Source organism: Lissotriton vulgaris, chromosome 4_1 (genome assembly GCF_964263255.1).
Source record: "Lissotriton vulgaris chromosome 4_1, aLisVul1.2, whole genome shotgun sequence".
Classification (NCBI taxonomy): domain Eukaryota; kingdom Metazoa; phylum Chordata; class Amphibia; order Caudata; family Salamandridae; genus Lissotriton; species Lissotriton vulgaris.
In genome coordinates this window covers 1643061456-1643087254 of record NC_141691.1, presented here as the reverse complement: position 1 = coordinate 1643087254, position 25799 = coordinate 1643061456, and the positions used below count along the sequence as shown (strand labels likewise).

Genomic DNA, 25799 nt, shown 5'->3' with positions numbered 1-25799 from the left:
AATCCTGTCAGGAGGAGTTCTAGCTCGAAATGTTTTTCCACGAGCGGTCGCCAACTTACCGTTGGCAAGCAGCTCAAAAAAAATATAACACTCTGCGTCACTTCGCTGAGTTTCTTTGGAACTCTGCGTGGAACGCGGAGTGGGCAAAACTCTGCGAACTACGCCGGCGGGGTGGAATTCTGCACCCACCCCTAGAATTAACGTCTATAATTAGGACTTGCACAGATGCCCCAAATTTTCAAAGTCATGAAATTTGATTGTGCATCTAGAGATGTCTAGCTGCTCAATGAAGTGTCTGAATGTGACTAGCCCAATTACATTCAGTCCCTAATTCGCAGAGGAATGTGCAGTAATTGTGAATCTCCAAATACTGTTGTCAGAAATACTTAGTACAGCAGAAGTACCAAAAATATTCAGGGTTGTTCAGAACGATGCAGGTCGAACATCACGCAATGTTCCAAAATACATCTCGCCAAATAATGCCTTGACCTTCCTCCACTAGCTCTATGTCTAGTACATAGAGGGCTTCACTCCAAAGGACCCTCCTTGATTAGGACAATATTGATACCATACACCAGGGAACTGAGATCCTCTGGTGCCCAAAACTTTGGAACTCACTGCCTTTAGAATTAAGAAGACTAGACAAGGAGACACTGGGGCATATTCTCAAGAATGTGTGATAACCATCGCAAAAGTAACTTGACGCAACTTTCAACATGGCAGTCTATTGCGGGAAAATTAGGCTGTGTCAATGAAGCATTTTCAACACGGCGGTACCATGCGATAGTCTCCAGATAAGGCGTCAAATATCCACATAAAAATCAACCCAAAGCTGCAAAAATGCGACACGCAAACGCCAGAAATCTTGTGATGAGGCCAATCGCGGTACAAAATGCACCCAAAACCAGCGACCGGCAAGCAAATCTTAAGTGTCTGGCGGAAAAATGCACCATAAAAGCAGAGTAAATAAACGGTGAGATGACAACATGCGAGCACAACCCCACAGTTGTGATGCAGAACAAATGACCAATCAGATAGTCAATTCTCCACAAACAGCCACAATGTACATCAACATGGATTCAGTATGTAACCTGCTCCAATGCGGAAACAAACATGCTACACACTGTGGAACCGCATCTCCCCCTCACAATGCAGAGGGACAAACAACACCCCCTGCACACCAACGTGCCATGTCCATGGACAAACAAGAATGACAGACTAATGAAGGGGCAGTGACTACCCCTTACGTACATGTTGTCCATGTCGTGGGACTTGAGACATAAGGTGCATCCCTGCATCATGGCGGCACATATCAGAGCACAAAAGAATCCCTGTTGTCACTTGTAGGCCACAAATGCCAGCCAAAATGGATTGAATTGGGACACATGTGAAACGCCGAAGAGTGGTATACCGTAACAACTGAGACAAACAGAACTGGCAGTTCAATTACGTTATACCATAAACAGCCCCACTGCACAGAGGTGACACCCTTACCATCCATTAACAAATCCCTCAATTGACAGCACAACATGTCGCACCCACACTTGTCTGAGTGAAGTGCCTGTACAGATGAGTGACATGCATGCAGGGAGTGTGCATCGGAATGCTTTTATTAGCACATGCAGTGCCTGTGGTCAGTCAACGTACTGTGCCATTACTGCTAAGGACCCACAAAATGTGATGCCAGAGAAGACATTGTCAATGATGTAGTCCCTATGGGCTATTCCTGCTGGGGCTGCAGTGGAGTGTGGTCCACCTGCCTCATCTTCATCATTATCGTCCGGTGCATCTGGCACTCGTATCCATGGGGCCTTGCTGCATATACATATGTTGTGCAACACACAACATGCAACAATCATCTTGCACACAAGGTCTTGGCTGTACAGGAGCTTACCACCTGTGACATCCAGGCACCTGAAATGTGACTTCAACAGGCCAAATGTGTGCTCCACCATGCCCCTGGTGCATTTGTGGGCCACATTGTACTGCCTTTGTGCCGGTGTTTTCAGGGCTCAGAGGGGTGTTTTTTATCCAAGCGCAAAGTACATATCCTTGGCCACCTGTGACAGTGCAGAGAGACATGAATCATGACTACATACTGTATGATGTGTTGGCAGGCTCACTGGTTTATTGGGGTGTGATATGTGTGACTTTGTGATTCCTGTATCATATGTACTGCATGTTTCACATGAGCTGCATCACTGTGTACTATGTAGACTCACTTCTGCACCTGCCCCCTAGCACATTCACTAGTGTGCGCAGCACAATTACATCACATGTAACCCTACAGCACACCATTGACATGCCTGTCTGCGCATGTCTACAAGCTTGAATATGACATAGTGTTGGTGCTGCGCAGAATGTGGCCGGCCACATGTGTATAGGCCCATTGCAAGGACAGGTCTGACACAGATGTGGAACACCTGCCTGGCTGAACTCAACATGCAGTTGAGGGTACATCTTTGGCTCATTCTGGCCTAATAGCGACACACGCAACAATTGGCATGTGTGATCCCTGACCCCGAGCAGGCATGCTCTCCCCCATTTACCCCTTTGTCTGACTACATACACCGGGGGCATGCCACAGCAAAACTTTCGATTGTGTGATGGGTGGCACAGACACTATAACAGAGACACACGCATCAGTCACATCCTTGGCAATGCCCACATTGAAACACACCCAGATCCACATGTGGAAGAGCCACACCCCTACGCAGTACTGTTGTATGCCTGCCCACCCCCCTTACGCTCACATGACGATACAACACAGTTACATGTCCCAGGTCTACACCACTGCCTGCAGTGACATGGTTGAGCACGCTGTACACAGCACAATGTAATGTGGAATGGCCCCGGTCCCATATGCATAATGACCTAACGGACACACTGAGTGACTTTGTGGGACTGGCTACGGACACGTGCTCCCTGCCCTTTTTATTGCCAGGGTCACATCTCCAGTGACGCCTATTTTGGATGGGTGTTGTTAGTGTAAGCCACAACTCAGGGGTTGGTTGGTGCTGGCAAAAACTACAACAGTGAGCAGACAATCAGTAGTACAAGGTATGGATATCATGGGTCCCTGACTTGAGCAGCACAGTGTTCGTGGCCCAGGATGCACAGTGGCCAGCACAGGCACACCGCCACAGGTCGGTGACTTGTGGTGCACTGAGGTAGGGCCACGCGAGCTTAGTGTGTACTCGTCAATGTCCAAGGGGATTGTCGCGGAGGGTTGTGTGGGACAGTGGAAGGTGTCCTTCCAGGGCATGATACAGAGGCCAGAAGCAACCAGAAACAGGTAAATGGAGGAGTTGAATGCTACAGACTAACCCTGGGCGTAGTTCACGGAGTCGGACTCCGCGGAGCTACGCGAAGCCGCACTTGCACTCCGCGAACTACGCGTAGCTCCGCAGCCATGCGTAGTTGCTTGCTAGACCCGTTCGCGCGCCGTTTTTTGTCTTCGGGAGCGCGGTGCGCGTGTTCGCGGCATTGCCTGCATGCTCGGGATGGCTAGCGCGCTAAGTTACCCAAGAGGTTTGTCCCGCCCGCTTGCGTTCCCTTATTTCCTGTTCCGGGTCACAAGTAACGTGTTCGGGGTGTGCAAGACTTGTTCGGGAACTCATCTTCTCGTTCGCACTACAAAAGTGCGTGATCGCGTTAAATATCGCGTGAACCTACCCACGCGGTCGCGATGGGCGCAGCCATCTTGGATCACACACTCTGGCTATGGTTTTGGGCCTACTTTAGCATCTTTCTGATATCTCTTCAATCCTGGTCTTTTTACTTACTTTTTCAAACTTTCTTTAGTTATTTCCTATCTCTCTCTGTGCCTAGGTTTATATTTTTCATTTTATTTCTACTTTTACATCTTTTCTATTGTTTTATTCTACTTCCTTCTTTTACCTTGATTCTTCTTTCCCCTACCTGTTTTTCTTGAACTTTTCTTCTCCCCTCCACCCAGAACTATGGTCAAGGGCGCCAGCAGCAGCGGCGGCTCAAAGGGCAAGGCGCCTGTGCCCCAAAAAACCCGGCTGCCTTGCGGCAGAATGCGCCCCCTAGGGGTGAGGCCCGCCAACTGTTTGGGGAGGAGGAGGTGGCTGCCCTGGTCTTTTTTATCCAGCGCCACCTCCCCTTGATGTTGGCAGCAGGCGGCAGGCCCGGCTCCGGCTACCACCAGATTGAAGAGCGTCTCCGGCGGTGGGCGAAGGTGCGCCGGGCAGTCTTCCGCTGCTCCGGTATCCGGCGTACCCACCATCAGCTGGCCCACCTCTGGGCAGACATTTTGGACCGGGAGCAGGACCTGTTGGACCTGCTTGGTGTCGAGGTCGTGGGTCTTGGTGAGTGGCTTCCCCCCCAAAAAAGTGTGTCTATAATATATATCTATAGTAGTATAAGTATTGTTATTTTATCTTTGTAAATCTTGGCTGAATAAGTAACGCGATGACTGGTGCTCCTAGTTACATTTCCGATGTATTCCATTAGATCTACTGTAATTGTATGACACTGGTCTGTGCTGCTCTTCTTCATCTTCACTGACTCTTGCGTGTTCAATTTGGTGCTAGCTTTTGCTGTTTATTGATGTGAGATTTTCTTTATTGTAGAGAACTGAAGTTAGTTAATGCTATTAATAGAGTCTTGTGACTCTTGTCCTTCCTTTGTCCGTCAGTGAAATAGCGGATTGATGGATAATTGTACGTGTTTGCATATTGTATCATTTTTTTTTCACGGACTTCTCTACTGCATGAATCCTCCTCTGGCAATGAATGCTAAAGTTACTTTGTTCTTCTTACCTCAGCCAGGGACGGCTTTAGGCATGTGCAAGCTGTGCAACTGCACAGGGCCACCAAACGCCAGGGGCCACCACACCAATATATATCCTTAATTTCATAATCCTCATAGGATGGCTACATATTTGCGTGGCGGCCCCTGGCAGGGATTTGGTGCCTCCCGCTCTGTTCCACTTCCAAACACCCTGACTCCCCCCTCTTCACTGGCCTCCATGCTCCACCCCGACCCCCTCTTCCGGGCCCCCCTACCTACGCTCCCTGGCCAGGACCACCATGAGCCTAGAGCCGCCCCTGCCTCAGCCCTCCATAGAACTGGTGTAGTTTGTTTACTGAGTGGGTAGGGCAGCAGTAGCATTCAGTGAGTAGCAGGACAAAATATGATGCAATGAACGTACAATTTCGTGTTAGTATGCACAAAGTTAAGCATGTCTCCTCCTTGCGATCTATGCATTTTGCTGGCAAAAATAAAAAAGAAATGCCTACTTACAGATAATTGATGACCCCATTCTTGAATTGGTGGTGTTGTTCAGGTGTTACTGCCTCTGTGTTACTTAGTAATCTGCAATCAGATTGTTTATGGAACATTTGATTTGTTTTCTCAAAGTATAGAGTCAGTGAATCATGCAAGGCAGTAGTCATTTGGTAGATCAATGTTTCTTTCTTTGAATGTTGTAGCAGTCATTTTTGAAATGCTGTGCTGTCTATGTTTCACAGCACTCAATGCCTTTCTCTTTCTTTATTATTTCTTACATGATCCACAGAACCCAGGGGCAAGCAGAAGGCTGGGACCGAGTCGGCGGGTGAACCTGAACCACAGGCACAGAGCTCCTCTACTGAGGATCCTACTGCTGTCCCCAGTAAGTCCAACAGTGCTTTCTTTTGAAACAATGATATTTCCCTAACTTTCTAACGGAACTTTTTTTTCCAACCGATTGATGACATTTCATTCCTAACTAAATTTTGACAAATGCTTTTTTGATTTTGATTATGTTTTCAAAATTTTGGGAATCTGTCCCTGCCTTTCTGTTCCTTCAAAGAGCCTCTGTGCTACTACTAGACCATCTGTAGGTAAGCTTGCCCTGTTGCCCACTCTTTAGTTAAGGTAATAATCTTTTCAAAAAATCTGTGATAGAATAGCTGCAGGCACAGGGTCCACTCCTGTCTTATGCTTTTTCCTCGGTAATGTCTCTTCTTCGCCAATTGACACCAACGAAGTATGCATCCAGATGTTGGTCTAGTATTTTGTAAACGTTAGTATACAACTACTACTCTTGTGGGTATTCCATTCTTCTATGCAGTCACATACATAACTATGTAACTATGCACCACAAAATTGGATGTTGGTGATAGGCAGGTTGGACCTTACTTACAGTCTTACACCTCAGTCACAGAACTCTGAGGAACCCACAATTCACTGAACGACAACCTATATGGGCTCAGTCATTGTTCAATTATTCAATTATCCCACTCCTGAACCCCAATACCAAGATGCCCAATGCTTTTATTACACACTCCATAACCTAAGTAACCCCCTTTTGCTCACTCTCTCGTGTAAGTCTACAAGACAACAGACACTGAAAATATACTTCCGAGTCAATGTGGTACTTTAAAAGCTTTATTTTGTTACAAGTAACTAAGTAAGTAACATCAAAGTTTTTTTAAGTTGTTCCTTGAAATACGTCAAGGGCAGGCCCACCATAAAAAATCCAGAGTTAAAAAAGGCTGAATAAAGTAATCTACATTTGTACAGCTACCAGTTCACAATAGGGAAATGTGGGAAATGTCGGAGACCCCTCACCATTGAACGTATACTGGTTACATATGCCTCTTTTTGGTAAGCTCTGGAAATCTCTGCTTCGTAGAAGGAAATCTTCTCATCTGCCGAAAAATAATGACAATAGTGGTACACGTTAGACAGTATGAAAAAATTAAATACATATATGCAAGTTTTTACTTTTAGCAGTCATGCTAAAAAAAAGGTGTAACCTGAGGCTGTAAGCAAACTCGATTCCACAATCCACATTGAAAAAGTAAATACGGGCCTTTTTATTTTCCAAACTCTTTAGGTGTATGCTTTGAACAATCATGTGGCCTCAAAGGCGTCTTCTCGTACTGCGCAACAAGCTGCGAGGTAGCATGCGCAAAACTGTAGACATTGATGTACAAACTGGTTAGGTTACATGGTTCAGTCTAACTTTCCAAGGACTAGAGTAGCAGTAGAGATGAGATGAGCTTGGGTACCATACCATAACAAATGAATGCTAAATGTGTAGTAGTGAGTTACTTACTCTGCTGTACTAGGCAATGTGGACTTCTACTGATTACGTTGTACTTAACTGTTTTGCAGAACTCCATTCTTGGTGAACAAGTACAATGGGGGCTGTGCATCCATCTAAAAAGGTGTACCTATTTCTATAGGTGCAGAACCATCCAGCAGTGCCGACGGGGACAGCGGCGTAGTGTCAGCAAAGGCGATCCCAGAGGGGACAGGAGGACCAGAGGCACCTACACCAGCACCAGTGGGGGAGGAGCCAACAACATTGCGCGATGGTAAGTTACATTCAATAGTGATCCGCATTACTTGGTGGGTGGGGAAAACTTCCTCACTGTACTCTGGTATATATAATGAACTTGAAGTTCTACTGGACAATAACAATATATGACGCCACCTTTATTTGTCATTACCAAGCTTAGCATTACCACCGGCGACAATTGATAAAATAACAGGCCTCTTCTATCTGACTACAACTCAGCTGTGAAAGGTTGGTGGCAGACTAAAAAAGTCTTATCCACAACATTACATGAACGCGATGGTTTAACACTAAGGAGATTGATTTTAAGTATGATGAAAGGAGCAAGGAAAAAGCACCAATCATCTAATATAGAAGGATACTTTGGAATCAGCAATGCAGGTGGCTGATAGCAGTCGGATGCATGGGTTGTTGTGGAAGCATAGAAAGGGGAAAACACAGCTGCCTGCGTGGGTGGGAGACACATCCAATATCGGTGGGTAGTGGTGGATAGTGTCATCAGCGGTGTTTTGGTCAAACCCAAAGGCAAGGGAAGGAGGGGACGACTGGATGCATTCCGGGTCGTTGCTGGCGAAACACAAACCACCTAAGGTTTGTTGCGTGATATAAAGAATGATAGTCTCTACTAGACATTTACTAGTACTAGCTGGCCCCTGTTAATTAATGTTAGTTTGAGACTTTCACTGTTCCCGGAAGCACAGAGTATATGATTTAAGAAAACGAGATATGAAAAAGACAGGTGTTTGTATGTGTGTGACCGTTGAAGTACACCCATGCTATGCTACTAGGGCAGGCACAATGCCGTGCCAAAAAGTCAAACAAATTAAGTATATAAGCCGTAGAATGTTCAAGATAGATAAAACACAATTTTTTGTGCTCAGCTTGCTTGCTAGTGCTACTGTACTGTGCCACTATGTGTTGAATACATTTTGTGTTCTTGATTTGCTGGGATTTAGGATTACAACAATTCTGTCTCTTTCTTTATAGTTACTCCTTCAAAACCAACGAGAAAGGAGTTGGCAGTCCGGGCCCGGCAGCGGAAACTGCAGGCCATCGTTGAGGCCTACCGCCGGCTGGTGGCTCAGGCCGAGGAGGAGGAGGAGGCGGCGGCAGCAGCTGCTGCCTCTTCCAATGCCCCGGCCCCCAAGCCTGCAGGAGTACGTCGCCGTGGTCAGGCAGCTGCCCGCTGCCAGATTTTTACAGCATCGCCCACCCCCCCACAACAACATGCATGCCAATGTAGGTGCCGTCAGAAAGATTCTCCTCCGGGTAGCCAGGCTGGAGGGTGAAATAGAGGAGCGTGTGAAGGTCATTGTTGATAAACACTTAAAAGCCCGCCGGCTTTGAGATGGACCCTGTTTGTTTGCCCCTTTTTCAATCCTTTTGTTGGTGGGTGGGAATTGGGTGTTGGGGTTGCATTGAACGTGGAAATTTGGTTGGGGTTAGGGGAGGCGGGTAGGGACAGCTGTGGGGTAAGATTTAATATATATTTTATTTTTGTATCATCTTTATTTATATTATTTTCAAATAAACGATAAACGAGACACAAAGTTATGTTCAAAAGAAAACATTTGAAGTTCATTTGCGTTTCTTGGGGGGGTGGAGGGGGGATTGTTTCACCAAATAATGTACGTTGTGCAACATCGCAAGGTTTAATTGGCCATGCAGGTCGGCAGACAGTGCTTTCTAATAAAAAAATATATTGCCCACATCTTTAACATGCAGACAGATAGATGCGGTAAACCCTCACCGAGTTATATTTGTAGTATTAGAAGAACTACCAGTCTGTCTTGCGTTATACCTCACAGCAAACTTATCTTACCTGTGATTGCTGATGATGATTTATGATGAAGTGTGGCACTGCAAGGGCTGCATTTGTTTCCCAAGACAATGGAGAAGAATCTGTGGTTCTGAACTTCTGTGATAGTACCAGTAGTAGACAGACCCTGCCAGTAGCATTTTGAGACAAAAAGAAAGAGGCAGTCATTTGCGTGACAGACAATGTGGGGGTAGTATAAGTAAGTACAGTACATTACATGACTGACCCAATATTGCAACTGCTAAACTGAAACAAAACAATGGTTTTGGGGACTGGAAAGTAAGTGCAAGAGAAGATAAGAAGTTCAACTGTAGTTGTAGTACTCACGGCAACGTCAAACTTTTCTAAATCATAATGCTTTAAACTTAAACCCAAACAATTACGCCAATTCATTAGATGTATTCGTTGTTTGATGGTAATGGTAAATTAATTGCCATTATACACAGAGCTTGATTTGGGAAGCCGAAGAAGATCCTGGCCATGCCTTGTTGACATTTCACTATTCTTGCTTTCACCACATCTGCCCCAGCAAGCGCATGATCAAATTGTTGGTGTATATTTAATGTAAGAAACATCACACCTCAATGAAACCACGCAGCCCGGGGGAAGAGGGTTAGGGTTTGTTGAATGGATGGGTACGGGGGTTTTGGGAAAGGTTTGAGAAAGAAAAACAGTACGCATGGAGACAACAAAAGCAAAACAATGAAGACGATGATTTATGATGTTGATCCACTACCCAATGAATGTAAGGAATAAACGTAAGAAAAGGACACGCTGAATATCATTCTTGGTTTCCCGCCATGCAATTGCTTGATGATGAGGATTAGTGGTAAGGGTGAGTTGATGCTCATAGTAGTCAAGTCAAGTCAAAAACCACTTTATTCGATTTAGTTAAAAATCATAAAAGCATTCTACAGTCAAAGGAAAAGGACAATACAAATTCATGAGAAAATACATAGTATAATAGCAGTGGGTGAAAAACGTCCAGCCTGAAAAAGAAAAGGCAAATACAAAAGAATGTGAATGACCTAAACAAATTGTAATACAGTAAAGATCAAAAATACTACAAGAGGAGTAGTCATATGAGAGGACTTTCAGACTGAGGCGGCTTGGATACAATATGTATAAGTCTACTAGTTGCACATCATTATTAATCTAGAAGTACAAGAAAAGACAGGATCCAGCACAGAACAGGCCCACGACGACGACACAGGGTCACCCATAATACAAATTGCGTTTCCCTAAAAATTTCACAGAGCCACAGAAAGGCAAATAAAAAAGCAACCTACCATTTACAAAATTAATCAACAAAATCAATGCGTCATTCTCAGTCATCAATCATACCACTATTGTACTCTACCACTGCACAGTGCACACACATGTAGTAGCCTGGGTCTACTGTGCTGTGCCTCTTATTTGTATTTATTACCTTGTATTCCACTCCAAGAAACATCGTACATCAATCAGCTCAGATCCAACTGCCTGACAGCAAAGATATGGTGGTCACCATCATTATCAGGTGTGGCACGTCAAGTCCAACAGCAACAGCAACTCAGTCTGTAGTGAGTGATTACGATAAATTAAGTCCTGACTGCATCTGTGTAGTAGTAGGAACACAAGTGCGTAAATAATTTATATTATTAAATTAAATGGAAAAATTGGCTATCACGTGAGTCTGAAGTTACTAGTATACTTCAACTCCATGCACATTTGCTCAGAGTCAGCAAAACAATACATCCAATGCAATGCATGGCATCATTCATTTAATATACCTGTCTTGCTCTTCTCTTTCACTGTCAGATGATTGATCACAGATGCTGCCGAGCCTTTTAAAAGTAATGCGAGTCACAACAAGTTGACTTCAGTTGTGGATGCCTGCTCAAGTTTCTTGTGACACTGAAGAGTCGTCTATGAATGCCTGCTCAAGTTTCTTTTGACACTGAAGAGTCGTCTATGAATGCCTGCAGACAGAAGTGGTAGCCTTAAGACTCAGTAAGGCAGTGATGAGTTGCAGATTCCAAATGAAATAGAGGATGGCTGTAGTCATGTACGGTACACTTGTTATGGAAGGACTGTTAGAGGCTACATTATTGTTATTGTACTATACTCCATCTACAACATCCAATGTATGACTGGCAAGATGGAATTGATTTGACTTGAGTGGGAGTCAAGAAGATGGAGCAAGACTCTGAGGAGTGCAGTCAACATGGAACATAAATGCACAGGCGTGCAACTCCAGGAGGTAAATAAAAAGATACAGTGAAAATAAATGCACAGGCGTGCAACTCCAGTAGGTACATAAAAAGAATCAGTGGTGGGGATGGATTTGGTTGTGGTTTTTATTAGCAGTTTTGCACCAGAAAGCCATTGTTAATAAGAAAATAAATAACACAAATAAAGGAAGGGAGAAAGTAACAATTTAAAAGCCTATTTGTCAGGGAAGAGGAGCTCGTCCTCAAACTCAGGGGGTTCAGACAGAAGTAGGTCATGTAACACAGTAGTGATGATGTCTTCGGACTCGCTTTCTTCATCCAGCTCTGATTCACGTACAGTATAGTCTGGTGATATGAAGTGTTGATTCGTTTTTATCATTGTCAGCCTCTCCAGGCTTTTGGGGGAGAGACTGGTCCTTTTCGATGTCACAATGGCACCAGCAGCACTGAAAACCCGCTCAGAAGGGACACTGGCTACAGGACAAGCCAGATACTTTATCGCCAGCCTGCTCAGCACTGGCCACTGTCTCCTTCTTTCATACCAATAGACCAATGGGCTTTGCTCCATGAACACCTCTGTTGTGTCATCCAGATAGGCCTGAACCATCCGCTCAGTGTTCATTGGTGCTCGGCTTTGCAGGTCCTCTTTCCCCTTTGCAACAGCAACAGACTTACCCATCCCTTTTTGTAGAAAAAAAGCAGTTATGCTTTTGGTTGTGTCTGCTGAATCAGATCGTGTAGGTGCTGCTTTTGGTACTGTTGGTGCCTGCTGGGAAGCAGATGCACTGCTCTCACGCTCTGATGAACTTGCCTCAGGAGGATGGCCTGGAGTACTTTGACTGTCCTGGGCTGGCACTGACAGGCCTTTAAGCAACAGCCGTTCGGTTTCTAAATCATTAGCTTCCACAGCTATGGAAGTTTTGTAATTGGCAACATCCCTATCTGAAAAAGGAATTACTGCGCTCCTGCTGACAAACAATTTGTACTGTGGATCCAACATTGTTGCAGTTATGTAATGTTGATCTGACACAATCCCTTGAAGCCTTGCATTTACAGATAAGCGGTTGGCTAAGGCCTTGGCCAAGGTACATGCATCAACTTTTTCTTCGTCACCTTCGTATCTTTCACAGACCTCCTTCAGCTGTTGCTCGAGCATGTACAACAATGGGATGGCTTGGCCCATAGTACAGTCCTCCCTGCTAACTGCACGTGTGAAGACCTCAAAAGGTTGTAGCATCTCTGTCAAGCATTTAATGATGTCCCACTGCCACATCTCAACGGTCAGGGTTTTAAGATTAACAGTAGGATCCCCTAATCTTCTTGACATGAAATAAGCATTCAGTGGTATGTACTGCTCAAAGAGACGCTCAAGCATGAAATAAGTAGAGTTCCAACGTGTTGGGACCTCCTGGATCAGTGCTTTGACTGGCAATCTATGCTCACGCTGAATGACGCGTAGCAGCTTCCGTGCTTTAAAAGAATGGTTAAAATGCGTGCATATTCTTCTGCAGATGGTCAGTATGTTGCTGACTTTGGCTTCAGTTTTCAGAAAGTCTTGCACGACTAAGTTAATGCAGTGTGCCAAACAGGGTACCCTGAAATAATGTCCTTCTCTCATTGCCTTCACTACATTACTGCCATTGTCGGTGGCAACAAAACCAATCTTAAGGCCTCTTGGTTGCAGCCATTCAAAGACCTTGCTGTTAAACTCTGACAAAATGTTTTCAGCAGTATGATTTTCTCCATACCAAACATGGCTACAGTTGCATGTCTGCGAGTATCATTAAAAATCCCAGCAACGTCAAGGCCTGAAGTTAACTTGTCTTTAACACCTGCAAAAGAGATCCAGTGTGCGGTGATGCACATATAATCTGCTGTGGCTTCGCGACTGCTCCACATGTCTGTTGTCAGGTGGATACAATGGACAACACTCTGTTGTAAGGCTTTCCCAATCAATTCCAGCACGTCGTGGTGTAGTGCTGGAATAGCAACTCTTGCAAAATAGTAGCGACTGGGAACATCCCATTTTGGGGAGAGTGTTGCCACTAATTCCCGAAATCCCACTGCCTCAACAAATGAAAATGGGAGAAGGTCGAGTGCCAACATTTTTGCAAGTTTCGCATTATACAAACGTGCTATTGGGTGGTTCTGCTCGTACTTTCTCTCCTGCCTAAACATGCTAGTAATGGTAAGCTGCTTGGTATTTCTTTCTGTTATGCTAGACGGACCACCTTTTAACGCAGACTTTGCACTCCTTGGTGTCTCCGGCTGACTATGGTGCCACTGAGAAGTTGCTGATGCGGAGGATGTGGACTGCACCACTCCAGTGCTGGCGACAGGGCTCATTTGTATACCACTCCCAGATAGAAGGTCATCGTCTGCCTCTTCGTCCTCCTGGTCAACCATGAGTGGACCTTGTAGTACTGTATCCCCACCAACACCAGTGCTGACATTTTTTAAGCTTGCAAGGTGGTTCTCCCACTGGATTATGTGTGTTTTTTTCAAATGGGTCGTTTGGCCTCCAGTACCATAGTTTGTACCAATCTTACCACGACTAACATTGGTATGACAAATGGTACATATAGCAATGTTCTCCTGATGGGGTGAACCGTAAAAAAATCCCACACTTTGGGGGTAAACTTTTGTCTCCTGCCATAGGAAGAGGACCCACTTCCAATGCCGGATGAACTGGAGGATTTTTGTTGAATTTCCCTATGTGACAGCTCAGTACTAGTACTGCCACTACCTCCTTCTGTTGAGGTGGCGCTTGTGCTGGATGTCGGACGCTGCCGGGCCTTCGCTGATGAAAAAATGGGAGCTGGTGTTACTTTGGGTGCTGAGTGTGTAGGAGTTATACGTGCTACCTGCTCATCACTAATCGCAGCCCTTCTGGATAGGGTGAAAATGTTGGTCTCTACATCCTCTGCACCAGGAATAACGCTCGTGATGATAACAGTGTCAGACCCGTCTTTATCACCAGCAGTATCCTGCTCACCTACATCGACCTCCATTTCAAGCATTGGTGGATCCTTCCTTTTTCCTAGCCTGGTCTTGGGATGTCTCTCCTTTGAATGCTCAGATACTTTTGGATGCCACTCCTCATCAAGGTCATCTGAAGGGATGCTTGTCGAAGAAGTCGATGCACTGCCACCACTAACCCTCCTTTTCCTTGGTAAATTGAAAGACAATAGATCACCTCCAGAAGTGGCTTCCTCTTCTTCTTCCTCGGAATGAGGCTCTACTTCCTGAACTGCCCCGACTTCAGGAGGAACAACTACTACTATTGCGTGCGGAGATGGTGGTTGTTGTTCTTGAGGAAGTACTATAGCGGGCTGTGGTTCTTCAACAACTACTATTGTGGGATTTGGTTGTTGTTGTTCAACAACTATTGCGGGCGGTGCTTGTGGTTGTTCAACAACTATTGCGGGAAGTGGTTGTTGAACATCTAGTGCTGGCGGTGGTTGTTGAGCACTTTCATCTTGCAAGGATTGTGTACTACTTTGAGACAGCGATAAGTTTAGTTCAGGCTCAGTATCACTGCTTTGTAACACTAGGCTGGCTACCTCTTCGACCCTCATGTGCTTGGCCCTGGGTTGGTGGCTTGGCCCCGTTAATGCGGATGTGCTGGCCCCAGCTTGCACCCCGGACACCGCTGCTGCAGGCGTACCTTTTGGGGGCCCAAAAAAGGTTTTGGGGTCCATACCACACTTAAGTGACACTTCCTTTTTCTGTACCTTCTTCTCAGCAACTTTCTTGGTGGTGGAGGACCTGGTGCCTGCTTTCTTAGGGCCCATCTTCTTCTGATGTCAGCACACAGCAGTACTCAGTAGCACAAATTGCAGAGATGTGTGGTGGTCAGATGAGTCACACACCACACGTGGCGTACAACTGAAGGACGTCCGTCTGGCAGTAGAACGGGCGATGGATGAAAACAAACAGCACCTCCTCAGTCAGTCAAGCAAAGAAGACAGAACCACATCAGTCAAACAAGCAGTAAGCCAACATGAACAATTGAAAGACACACAGGCCAATGTATAGAACACAAAACAGAAGACTAATACTACCAGCACCACAGCTCCCAGCCACATGAAGTCCAGAAAGAACCAATAAAGTCAAGTGGGCCTATATACCAATATGGACAGAAAAAGGAGGATGCATGCTACACATGACAGGTTAATGCAAGGAATAAAAAAAAAAAACATGGCTAAGAGGTTGGAAACCTACACCGCAATAACACATACAAGGCGCAAAAACACATACAAGGCATAACATTATTACACACACAAAAAAAGTTACCTACACCCCTGCCCAGACAACACATTTAGGAATGCAATGCCATACACATAATGCACTAATGATGTTAATTGAATAGACCAAATAGAAACAGCTACATAGAGCAGCCCCGCTAACTACTACCTCTGGGACTCTGGCCTACTGTCAGATCAGACCAAAAGCAGGGAGGCCAATGACAAATTCACAAAGGAAGTACCTACAAAATGGCCGCCACCACATGGCCTGGCCACCAACAACAACATGGCAGAATCATCACAAAGGAAGTACACACAAAATGGCCCCCACCACATGGCCTGGCCACCCACAACAACATGAAAAGAAAGAGAAGACAGACAATAAAAGCCTATGGCAAAGGGACAATGCTTAGCTTCACAAAATGGACACACCACTGCCCAAATTGGTCACCCCACCCATAAACAAGAAATCATTACATAGAGGACAGAAAGAAAGTGGAAGAGGTCCATGCTCCAATAAGACAACACTACAACCAAATGACACATAAATGAGGACTTTTTGTAGCACAAGAAACAGATTAAACATTTTCGAGGAACTTTTATGCAACTCGGGAAATATTGTTCGCGAGAATGCAAAATCGGCGTGTTCGGCAGCGCGAATTGAATGAAACGTCGTTATCGCGTTCCCAAGCCAGTACATTGAGCGCGCGAACAAGACAAAAAATGTAAGGTCGCGTGTCCACACTGTGCGACGTTACCAAAAGTACGCGAGCTGTATTCCTAAGGTTACCTACTGGCAGGGAGTGCCCTATTAGTTACACACAAGCAACCAAAAGCTGAAAGTACCAACATAAAAAAAAATGTGAAGCAATCCAAAGCCATACACAATGTAATTAAAGATACAGCACAAAAAGAGTTGATTAACTTTAATGCACCTATGGCTGTGACTAGTAGTACCTCTGCCCTACTGCCAGAATAGTCAAAAACCTTGGATGCCTATGGCAAAAGCACAAAGGAAGGACACACAAAATGGCCGCCACCATAGGGCCTGGCCACCAGCAACAACATGGAAAAATCACAAAGCATGTATACCCAAAATGGCCTCCACCACATGGCCTGGCCACCAACAACATGGCAAAATCAGTCACTAAGGAAGCATACACAAAATAGCCGCCACCACATGGCCTGGCCACCAACAACAACATGGCAGAATCATCACAAAGGAAGTACCTACAAAATGGCCGCCACCACATGGCCTGGCCACCAACAACAACATGGCAGAATCATCACAAAGGAAGTACACACAAAATGGCCCCCACCACATGGCCTGGCCACCCACAACAACATGAAAAGAAAGAGAAGACAGACATTAAAAGCCTATGGCAAAGGGACAATGCTTAGCTTCACAAAATGGACACACCACTGCCCAAATTGGTCACCCCACCCATAAACAAGAAATCATTACATAGAGGACAGAAAGAAAGTGGAAGAGGTCCATGCTCCAATAAGACAACACTACAACCAAATGACACATAAATGAGGACTTTTTGTAGCACAAGAAACAGATTAAACATTTTTGAGGAACTTTTATGCAACTCGGGACATGTTGTCCGCGAGAATGCAAAATCGGCGCGTTCGGCAGCGCGAATTGAATGAAACGTCGTTATCGCGTTCCCGAGCCAGTACATTGAGCGCGCGAACAAGACAAAAAATATAAGGTCGCGTGTCCACACTGTGCGACGTTACCAAAAGTACGCGAGCTGTATTCCTAAGGTTACCTACTGGCAGGGAGTGCCCTATTAGTTACACACAAGCAAGCAAAAGCTGAAAGTACCAACATAAATGTGAAGCAATCCAAAGCCATACACGATGTAATTAAAGATACAGCACAAAAAGAGTTGATTAACTTTAATGCACCTATGGCTGTGAGTAGTAGTACCACTGCCCTACTGCCAGAATAGTCAAAATCTTTGGATGCCTATGGCAAAAGCACAAAGGAAGGACACACAAAATGGCCGCCACCATAGGGCCTGGCCACCAGCAACAACATGGAAAAATCACAAAGCATGTATACCCAAAATGGCCTCCACCACATGGCCTGGCCACCAACAACAACAAGGCAGAATCATCACAAAGGAAGTACCTACAAAATGGCCGCCACCACATGGCCTGGCCACCAACAACAACATGGCAGAATCATCACAAAAGAAGTACACACAAAATGGCCACCACCACATGGCCTGGCCACCCACAACAACATGAAAAGAAAGAGAAGACAGACAATAAAAGCCTATGGCAAAGGGACAATGCTTAGCTTCACAAAATGGACACACCACTGCCCAAATTGGTCACCCCACCCATAAACAAGAAATCATTACATAGAGGACAGAAAGAAACTGGAAGAGGTACATGCTCCAATAAGACAAAACTACAACCAAATGACACATAAATGAGGACTTTTTGTAGCACAAGAAACACATTAAACATTTTCGAGGAACTTTTATGCAACTTGGGACATATCGTTCGCGAGAATGCAAAATCGGCGTGTTCGGCAGCGCAAATTGAATGAAACGTCGTTATTGCGTTCCTGAGCCAGTACATTGAGCGCGCGAACAAGACAAAAAATGTAAGGTCACGTTCTCACACTGTGCGAAGTTACCAAAACTACACAGGCTGTATTCCTAGGGTTACCTAATGGCAGAAATTGACAGATTCGTTAAACACACCCAAAACCTGACATACCCCACACATAAAAATAAGATTTTCTAAATCAAACCAAGCCATCCATGATTTTCTAATTAAGGGTACACCACAAAAACAGTTGATTAACTTTCATGACCCTATGACTAGTACCTCTGGCCTACTGGCAGAGTAGGCCACAAGGTTGGAGGCCTATGGCAAGAGCAAAGTGGCTGGGAATCATAAAATGTCCGCCAACACATGGCCAGGCCAACCACACAAAGTTAATACAATGAACTCAAGCATGCCTACACACTAACTACATGGAGTACTAGGGTCAGCTATTGGCTTAAAAAAATAAAAACCATTTAAATTACACAAACAGAAATTCCACAACAGACATTGGTATTGCATAATGACCATAATCCAATGCCAGCCATGATGTTTGTTTACAAATTTGAATACAAATTTAAATACAGACCACAGAATTATGATTTTACCCATGGGTACCTCTCTATGTAGCCTGGATGAAATTTAAAAAGAAATACAAGTTGGGACCTCATAAAAGTACAGGCCCCCATCAATAATTTAAATCCAGGAATGAATACTGTAGTTAAAAAAAATCTCAAATCAAACAAACACAAGCCTACAACATCATACTCACTCATACATTACTGAAACTTACTTGAAAAAGAGAATTCAAAATCCAAAAGTCTTCAATAAAATCCAAGAAAAAGCAGTAATGCAGCCAACACACACAGAAAGTGATCCTTCCAGCTCAAAATCCAAATGAAAGTGAGCACCTCATGGACAAAGCACTGGGAGGAGCATGGTGGACAGGAACAGGAAGTTGTAAACTCAAGAGCCCTTCCTCCTTAATCTTCAAAAATAGAGTAGAAACAAAAAGAGGACTCCTTCCCCCAAAAAATACAGCCAAAGGTACAACTTTAAGGGGTTTCTCACTTTTTGGCTAACCAAAATGGTAATTTATTATTATGGTTTAACTTTTAACATGCTCGCGAGTTATTCTGTGCAAGATTGCAGGTTCTGCGTGTTCGGCAACTCGATCTTACGAACAAGCATCCTTGCGCGTCCTTATGACACTATCATGCATCCAAATGACGTTATCGCGTTCGCACAGTCGCACGGAATGGTGCGGGAGGGTTTATAAACATGGTGGCACACGCGACCGGGAAAAAGCGAACGCAGAACCAAGGTAAGACATTGCCGCGCACGCGAAAATGTTATTCAGCGCGCGAGAACTACGCTATGCACCGGATCGCGGAGTAATCGACAGCTACACGTACTCCGCGGAACGCGGAGTTGCCGAAACTCCGCAAACTCCGCGAACGGAGCGTAGTTCTTCGCCCAGGGTTACTACAGACTCCACTTTTCCACCTTGTCAGTGTCAGCTACATGTAGAGGAAGACAACCTCCAGCCCATGGCCCAGACGCCACTGACGTACAAACAGAGATCGACCATGAATTTCATGGCAGACACTCAGGGCACAAGAGCTGGAAGGGGATGCAGTCTGAGATGAGTCCTGTACAATGGCATTGACTCTGCCATGTAGAGGGCAAGACTCAGTTCAAAATGTGTGACCTCTTCCACCGCAGTGTGTGCCGGAGCCAGCGGTCATCAGGGGCCCACAACCACGTGTGGAAGGCATGAACTGCATGGAGTCAGTGGCACCAGTGAGATTGTTGGTTGTGTCCCATCACCTCTGTAAAGGGGAGCCTTTTCTCCTCCGGACTGAAGCGCATCTTCCCCTTACTCATCTCCTTGCATACTGTGACATGTACACTGCCATGAAGATATCAAGACTCAGTTCCAAAAATGTGACCTAGTTGGCCGCAGTGCCGGATGGAGTCTGCGGTCAGTGCAGGTTAACCGCTGTCCAGCCATCTCCTCTTGGAACTCTAACACACAACGTTGGAATGGCATTTGGATTAGATTTGTGGGTGACATAGGTAGTGGCACCAGAGACAAGCGGGTGTTTAGCCAGCGACAATGCTGTGTCCTGCCTGTGAAGAACTGCATTGGATTGGTGTGAGGCCTTCAGGACCGCAGTGTAGGCCAAAGGCCACAGTCAGCAAGTGCCCACAGACACGTTTGGTGCAAGTCCTATGCACAGCCTTGGTGGCACCACATTGAAAGAAGTATATTGACATAACCTCAGCCTTAAATAATGTTCTATGCCATGGTGTAATCAAGACTCAGTACCAAATGTGTGTCCTACTTGTCCGCTGTGTATGTCTTTGGAGTATGTCAACGAGAATGGAGTTCAGCAGACATGTGTCGCGGAGGCCGTGATGGTCTGAGGAGGCTGCCAAGGTTGTGTGCCTCTGGCCTGGAGCTTGCACCGGCATTTGGTGGGCCCTCTTCGACACACGCCGGTGTCAGCAGTTGGGTGTTGAGGCCTGGGTGTGCCGGGGCGGGCAAGACGGGTTCGAGGACCAGCAGCCCGGGGTGCAGCGGGTGCACAGGATCGCAGGCAACCGCGCTCACGGCGATGGCATCTACCTTGTGGTGGGGTGAGAGGCATCGCCCTGGCAGACACATTGGGCATTCCGGAAGAGGACCACGTTCAGGGTTATGTGCCTTTTATTCACACCCCTATGCTGGCCTGGCGTACGCCGGGCCAGCCCTCTCCGTTCACGCTTACGGGGAGGGGGGCGTGACAAGCTACATTTCTTCGATCTCCCTCACTGGCTCTGATGACATGGTTGCGTCCACTGTCCACTTTCCACTACACTCCAAACACCAGAGTTGTTTGTCAACATGGTTATGTGTGGTCTGCATACTGCGGTCTGGCCAGCACATCCAGGCCACACTTGGCATTGTGTACATGTTTATTCATGGGTCACTTGCCTCCTTTGCACATGCCTGGTTCCCACCTCTCCCCACAATCTGCTATTGTGTGGCTGAGGTGCCATGCCATTGATGGCTTGTGTACATGGCTAGCCCAGGTTCCCACATTAAGTTATGCTGGCATGACTGGTAGATAGGCATGTTGTTTGGCATGTTGTATGTGAGTTTGTAATGTGTGCATTCTCCGAGTTGTGAGTTGCATGATTGTGAAGTTTAGGTGTGTGGTGTGTTCATTTGGTATTACCAACGAGCAGAGCATTTCTGTAGGTGCCCTCCTGGAAGCGCCGGTTGAGGAGGACTGTCAGATGATGAAGGAATCATGCACACTGCCTGGGTTCACATTGGTGTAGAGTCCCCGGTGGTCCACTATTGCCTGCACATTGATGGAATGCATGTGCCTTCTGTTGCGATAATTGTGTGCAGTGTCAGCAGGGGGCACAAGTAGGACATGTGTGCAGTCTATTACCCCCAACACATGTGGAAATCCAGCTATGGCATAGAAGCCTTGCTTGGTCTCCAGCTGTTCCTGCGCAGTGTGGGGGAAGTATAGGTACTGGGATACAAAGCTGATGATGGCATGCAGGACAGGTTTGAGGAACTTTGATAGGGCTGGCTGTTAGACTCCTCTGACTCTGGCGGTTGTTGGTTGGGAGGTACCAGAGGCCAACAGGGGCAGCACAGCCAGCAGCTTTGTCTGCAGAGGGATGTTGGTTGTCCGCTGTGTTGGTACTGTCAGCCTGTGGGCAATGATGTTGGGGATGCAGAGGATGGTTGTCCTTTTGAGCCTGTAGTGGGCAATGACATTCTCTGGTGTTAAGTCTGTGAGGCTGGTGCGTTTTCTTAAGGTCCGCGGTCTGAGTCTTTGCTGCCTCTCTGGTTGTTTGGGGGGAGTGGTACACGAGCTGCATGATAAGTACCTCCATGACATCTGTTGTTCTTCATGTGTGGCCGTGGGCTGGGCTCCCTTTTGTGGTGCCGGATGCCGTCCGACTTTGCACCAGGTCAGAGCAGGCTAACGCGCCTTATCGCATGCTTTGTGGTTGTATCGCCGATCTGGCTGGTAGTTGAGAATGTTGCGGAGTGGTGTTGTTGCTGCTTTTTGCACGGGAACGCCTACTCTGCATCTCATTAGCGTTAGTTGCCGGGGTCATCTGTGGCGATGTTTTTTGCGGCTGCTATCACAGGTAAACTGGTGCTATGGGCTGTTGGCACCAGCTTGTGAACAGGGTAATAACTTTATCGCGACTTTGACAATACCTCCTTGAGAATATGCCCCACTGTTTCGTCAGACCCCCCAGGATATAGCGGCATGAGTAGCAAATTTAGCGGCACAAATATGGAAATTGAGCGGCACAAATATGGAAATTTAGCTGCATTTTTGCAGCATTTTATTTTACTCATAATCATTCATTCTCAGCCTTAAATCAATGGAAACTGTGGTCACTGTGGGTGGCCAGTACCTGTTACTGCAGTATGATGGTTTATGTATGTTTATGATCATTTTGTGTTTCTTTGTATGTATAAGAGAGGGAGTCTGGCAGTCTGTATTTCATTGTGTGCTAGTGTAAGAGCACTTTGTGTTTCTGTGTGTGGAGGTAAGAGGGAATATAAAGGGTAGTGTGTGTTGTTCGTGGTAATAAGAATGTGTTTGTGTTTTGTCTTTGTGTTTGTAATTCGGCCTGTGAGTTTCTGCCTGGAGGTCAGTTTGTGTATATTGTTAATGTGTATTTCAAGAGGTGGTCAGGCGGTGTTCAGTTTGTCCAGTGGTAGATGTTTGTAGATGTGGAGTTGGTATACTTTTCTTTGTGGCCAGTGTGTCTGTGAGAAGTCGTTGCCATGTTTTTCTGTGACTTGGTGGGTGTATTGTGTGATTCATTTTGTGCCAATGTGCAGGACTGACATCAGGGCATTTCATCACTTTCAACCCGAAGGCGCCCAGTTGCCTTGACACCCTGCTCAGTGATGGAAGGAGCTTAGAGGTTGCCCACAGTTCTAGCTGCAGGCAGACAGTCACAATTCAGATCATGCTGTCTGCCCCACATTTAGCTTCATTCGGGTCTTTGGGTGGGTGGTAAGTTTGTGACCGTGTGTGATGGAGAGACTGTGTGAACATTAACGACTCCAGTTTCGGGGTGTGTCCTGCAGGAACAATGCTCAGCTTTACTGGAGACGTCCCAGGCAGAATGTGCATTCACATACCTGCCAACTCACATGGTGAGGAAAACGAGTTGAAAACCACTGTAACTAGTGGTTTCCAGCTGTGTTGCCCACGTTTCCAACTGCCGACATCCATTAAGGGGTGTGAAACCACCCCAGGACGTCGGCACCAGCCTCAACAAGCTTTTTTTTTGGCGTGGGGCGGGTTGAGAGTGGGGGTTCAAACGAGGTATATTCCGCCTGCCCCCTCCTCACACTGTGACATTGTTCAGTATCAAGGGACCAGGGCTGCAGAGCGCCTGCCTGATTCCAAGCTGCAGCGAGTTCTAGGGATCTGGGAAGGTTTTGCTAGAGGAGAGGACAGAAATTGGGGAGTTTTGTTGTATCTTGACACAGGGGTATTTGCCTACCCAGTATGCCCTACATTTATGCAGCAATCAGAGTGCTGCCGAGGAACCAGGCAGGCACACATCACCTTCTGATTTTGCGGGCATTTTTATAAAAGTGCCGCAATTTTTACAAAAGTGCCGATTTTGCGGGCACTTTTGTAAAATTCGCGGCATTTTTACAAAAGTGCCGATTTCGCGGCAAACCGTGAAATCGCGAAATCTCAAAATCCTGGAGGGCCTGTTTAGTAACTAGCTCAAATCCTGACTCTTTCCTAAATAACATTGACCTATTTCTGTGGTCCCCTGTAAGTTCATATGGAACTCCATGGCTCCATCAGAGCTGGGATGCCTTCGGGTAGCAATGCACTTTAGAAATCTACAAAGGATAGAATAGAATAGAAGGCCACAAGGTAAAATGCTGAATTCTGTGCACTTTGTCAGCCTCAGAATACTGCTGCACGTATGAACAGCAATCATGCATCTATACTAAGCATGAGCGAATTTTGCCAATCTGGCGTTCGCGAATTTTGCGAATTTGCGAACTCGCAATCCGCGAAATCCGCGAATTCTCGCGAATTTGCTGATTTTTTTTGTGTTTGCAAGGATTTCTGCCAGTTCGCGAGGGTTTTGTACCAGTTCGCAATTGCGAACTTACATGTCGGCTCGCAACGGTCGCGATTATGTTGTTTCTACGTCTGGTTCATCATCACAGGTTCCCAGCACCCTCTGTTTCACCCCTGCCACCCTCTGTTTCACCCATGCCACCCTCTGGTACATCAATGCCACCCTCTGGCTCATCATCACTGTAGATTATGGGGGGAACAGCAAGCACACCAGCCCTGCTTCAACTGACATGAATTAATTTGGGGTTGATTTATTAATGTGTCACTGTTTTAAAATTCCAGTCTGGCACCTGCTTCCTTATCTGTAATTTGCTTTCTGTTGCAGTGCAATTTTTTTTCCAGGACCTTTTATGGCCTACTTGTAGCTATTCTATGATCCTGCTGTGAGGGTCGGAGCAGGGTCATACAATTGTTGCAACTAGCAACTGAACTCTGGAGGGGCCCCAGTCAGGAAGCACGACAGGGAATGGTTACTAATGATGAGTTTGAACTTTTGAACCTGCTGAATGCTTTCACTTTTGCAAAACTCGTTTTTCTGCAGAACAGCATTACAGCAACTGTAATGCCCCAAACAAGCTTACTTGTGAAAGTTGATTTCTAATCCAAAAGTGATCCGAAGAAAGTCAAAAGGCCTCAAATCCAAAAAAGTGCAGGCAAATGTCAACCTGAGGAGTTATTCTGATAAAAATCATCATTTTCAGAAGGTCTATGCTGCTTGGTAGTGGATTTCTTGTGCAGAATTGCAATTTTTGTAATTTCGCGAGTGCGAGATTGTTGCTGCCTACATGTTCGCAATTGCGAACTTACACCGCACGCCGCAAAATTGTATCACCAAGAAAAAAAAATCCGCTGCGTGCGAATTTGCGGATTTTCAGTAAATTCGCGAGCGTTCGCGGATTGCGAATTTACCGAAAATCCGCAAAATTCGCGAGCGGAACGGATTTTCCGCCCATGCTTAATCTATACATTTGAATTGGTATCACTTCAAGTGAGGTAACAAAAACAGGCATTGCCAAATCAAATAGGTTACATTATGCTGAATCCTGTACTCCAACAAGCACATCACTCACCCTGTACTCACATGAATGCGAGAGGGGCATGTTGATCACAAGTACCATCCATCTGCAGACCATGGTGTCTAATCTGTGGCTCCTGGTTCAGGCAACAGCAGTTTCCAATGCCCTTCCGAACCAGGTAAGGAATTGGTCAGATAAGCAATGCGCTGAATTTACTAATGATAGTTGCTGCAACATATTTATCAATTGTATTGTTATATATAAAGTTGGTGGTTGTTTACATAACATATGTCTAGTTTATGTACGGTGTAAAATGATTTGCCTGCAGTAATACTTTATAGTAATAATAATAATATTACTGAATTTTATAAAGCGCAAGCGGCTACCTCCGGAGGAAGTGTCCTGGCGCTAGGGTGAGCAGTAAGAGTCATAGTGCGAAGAAGTTAGAATTATTGCGTGAAAAGCCATG

The 25799-nt window shown here is 45.8% G+C and overlaps 1 pseudogene; it reads left to right on the top strand.

The window, feature by feature from the left end:
* Positions 1-986: 986 nt before the first annotated feature.
* LOC147724348 (uncharacterized) overlaps positions 987-25799 on the top strand; it is a 76381-nt pseudogene continuing 51568 nt past the window's right edge.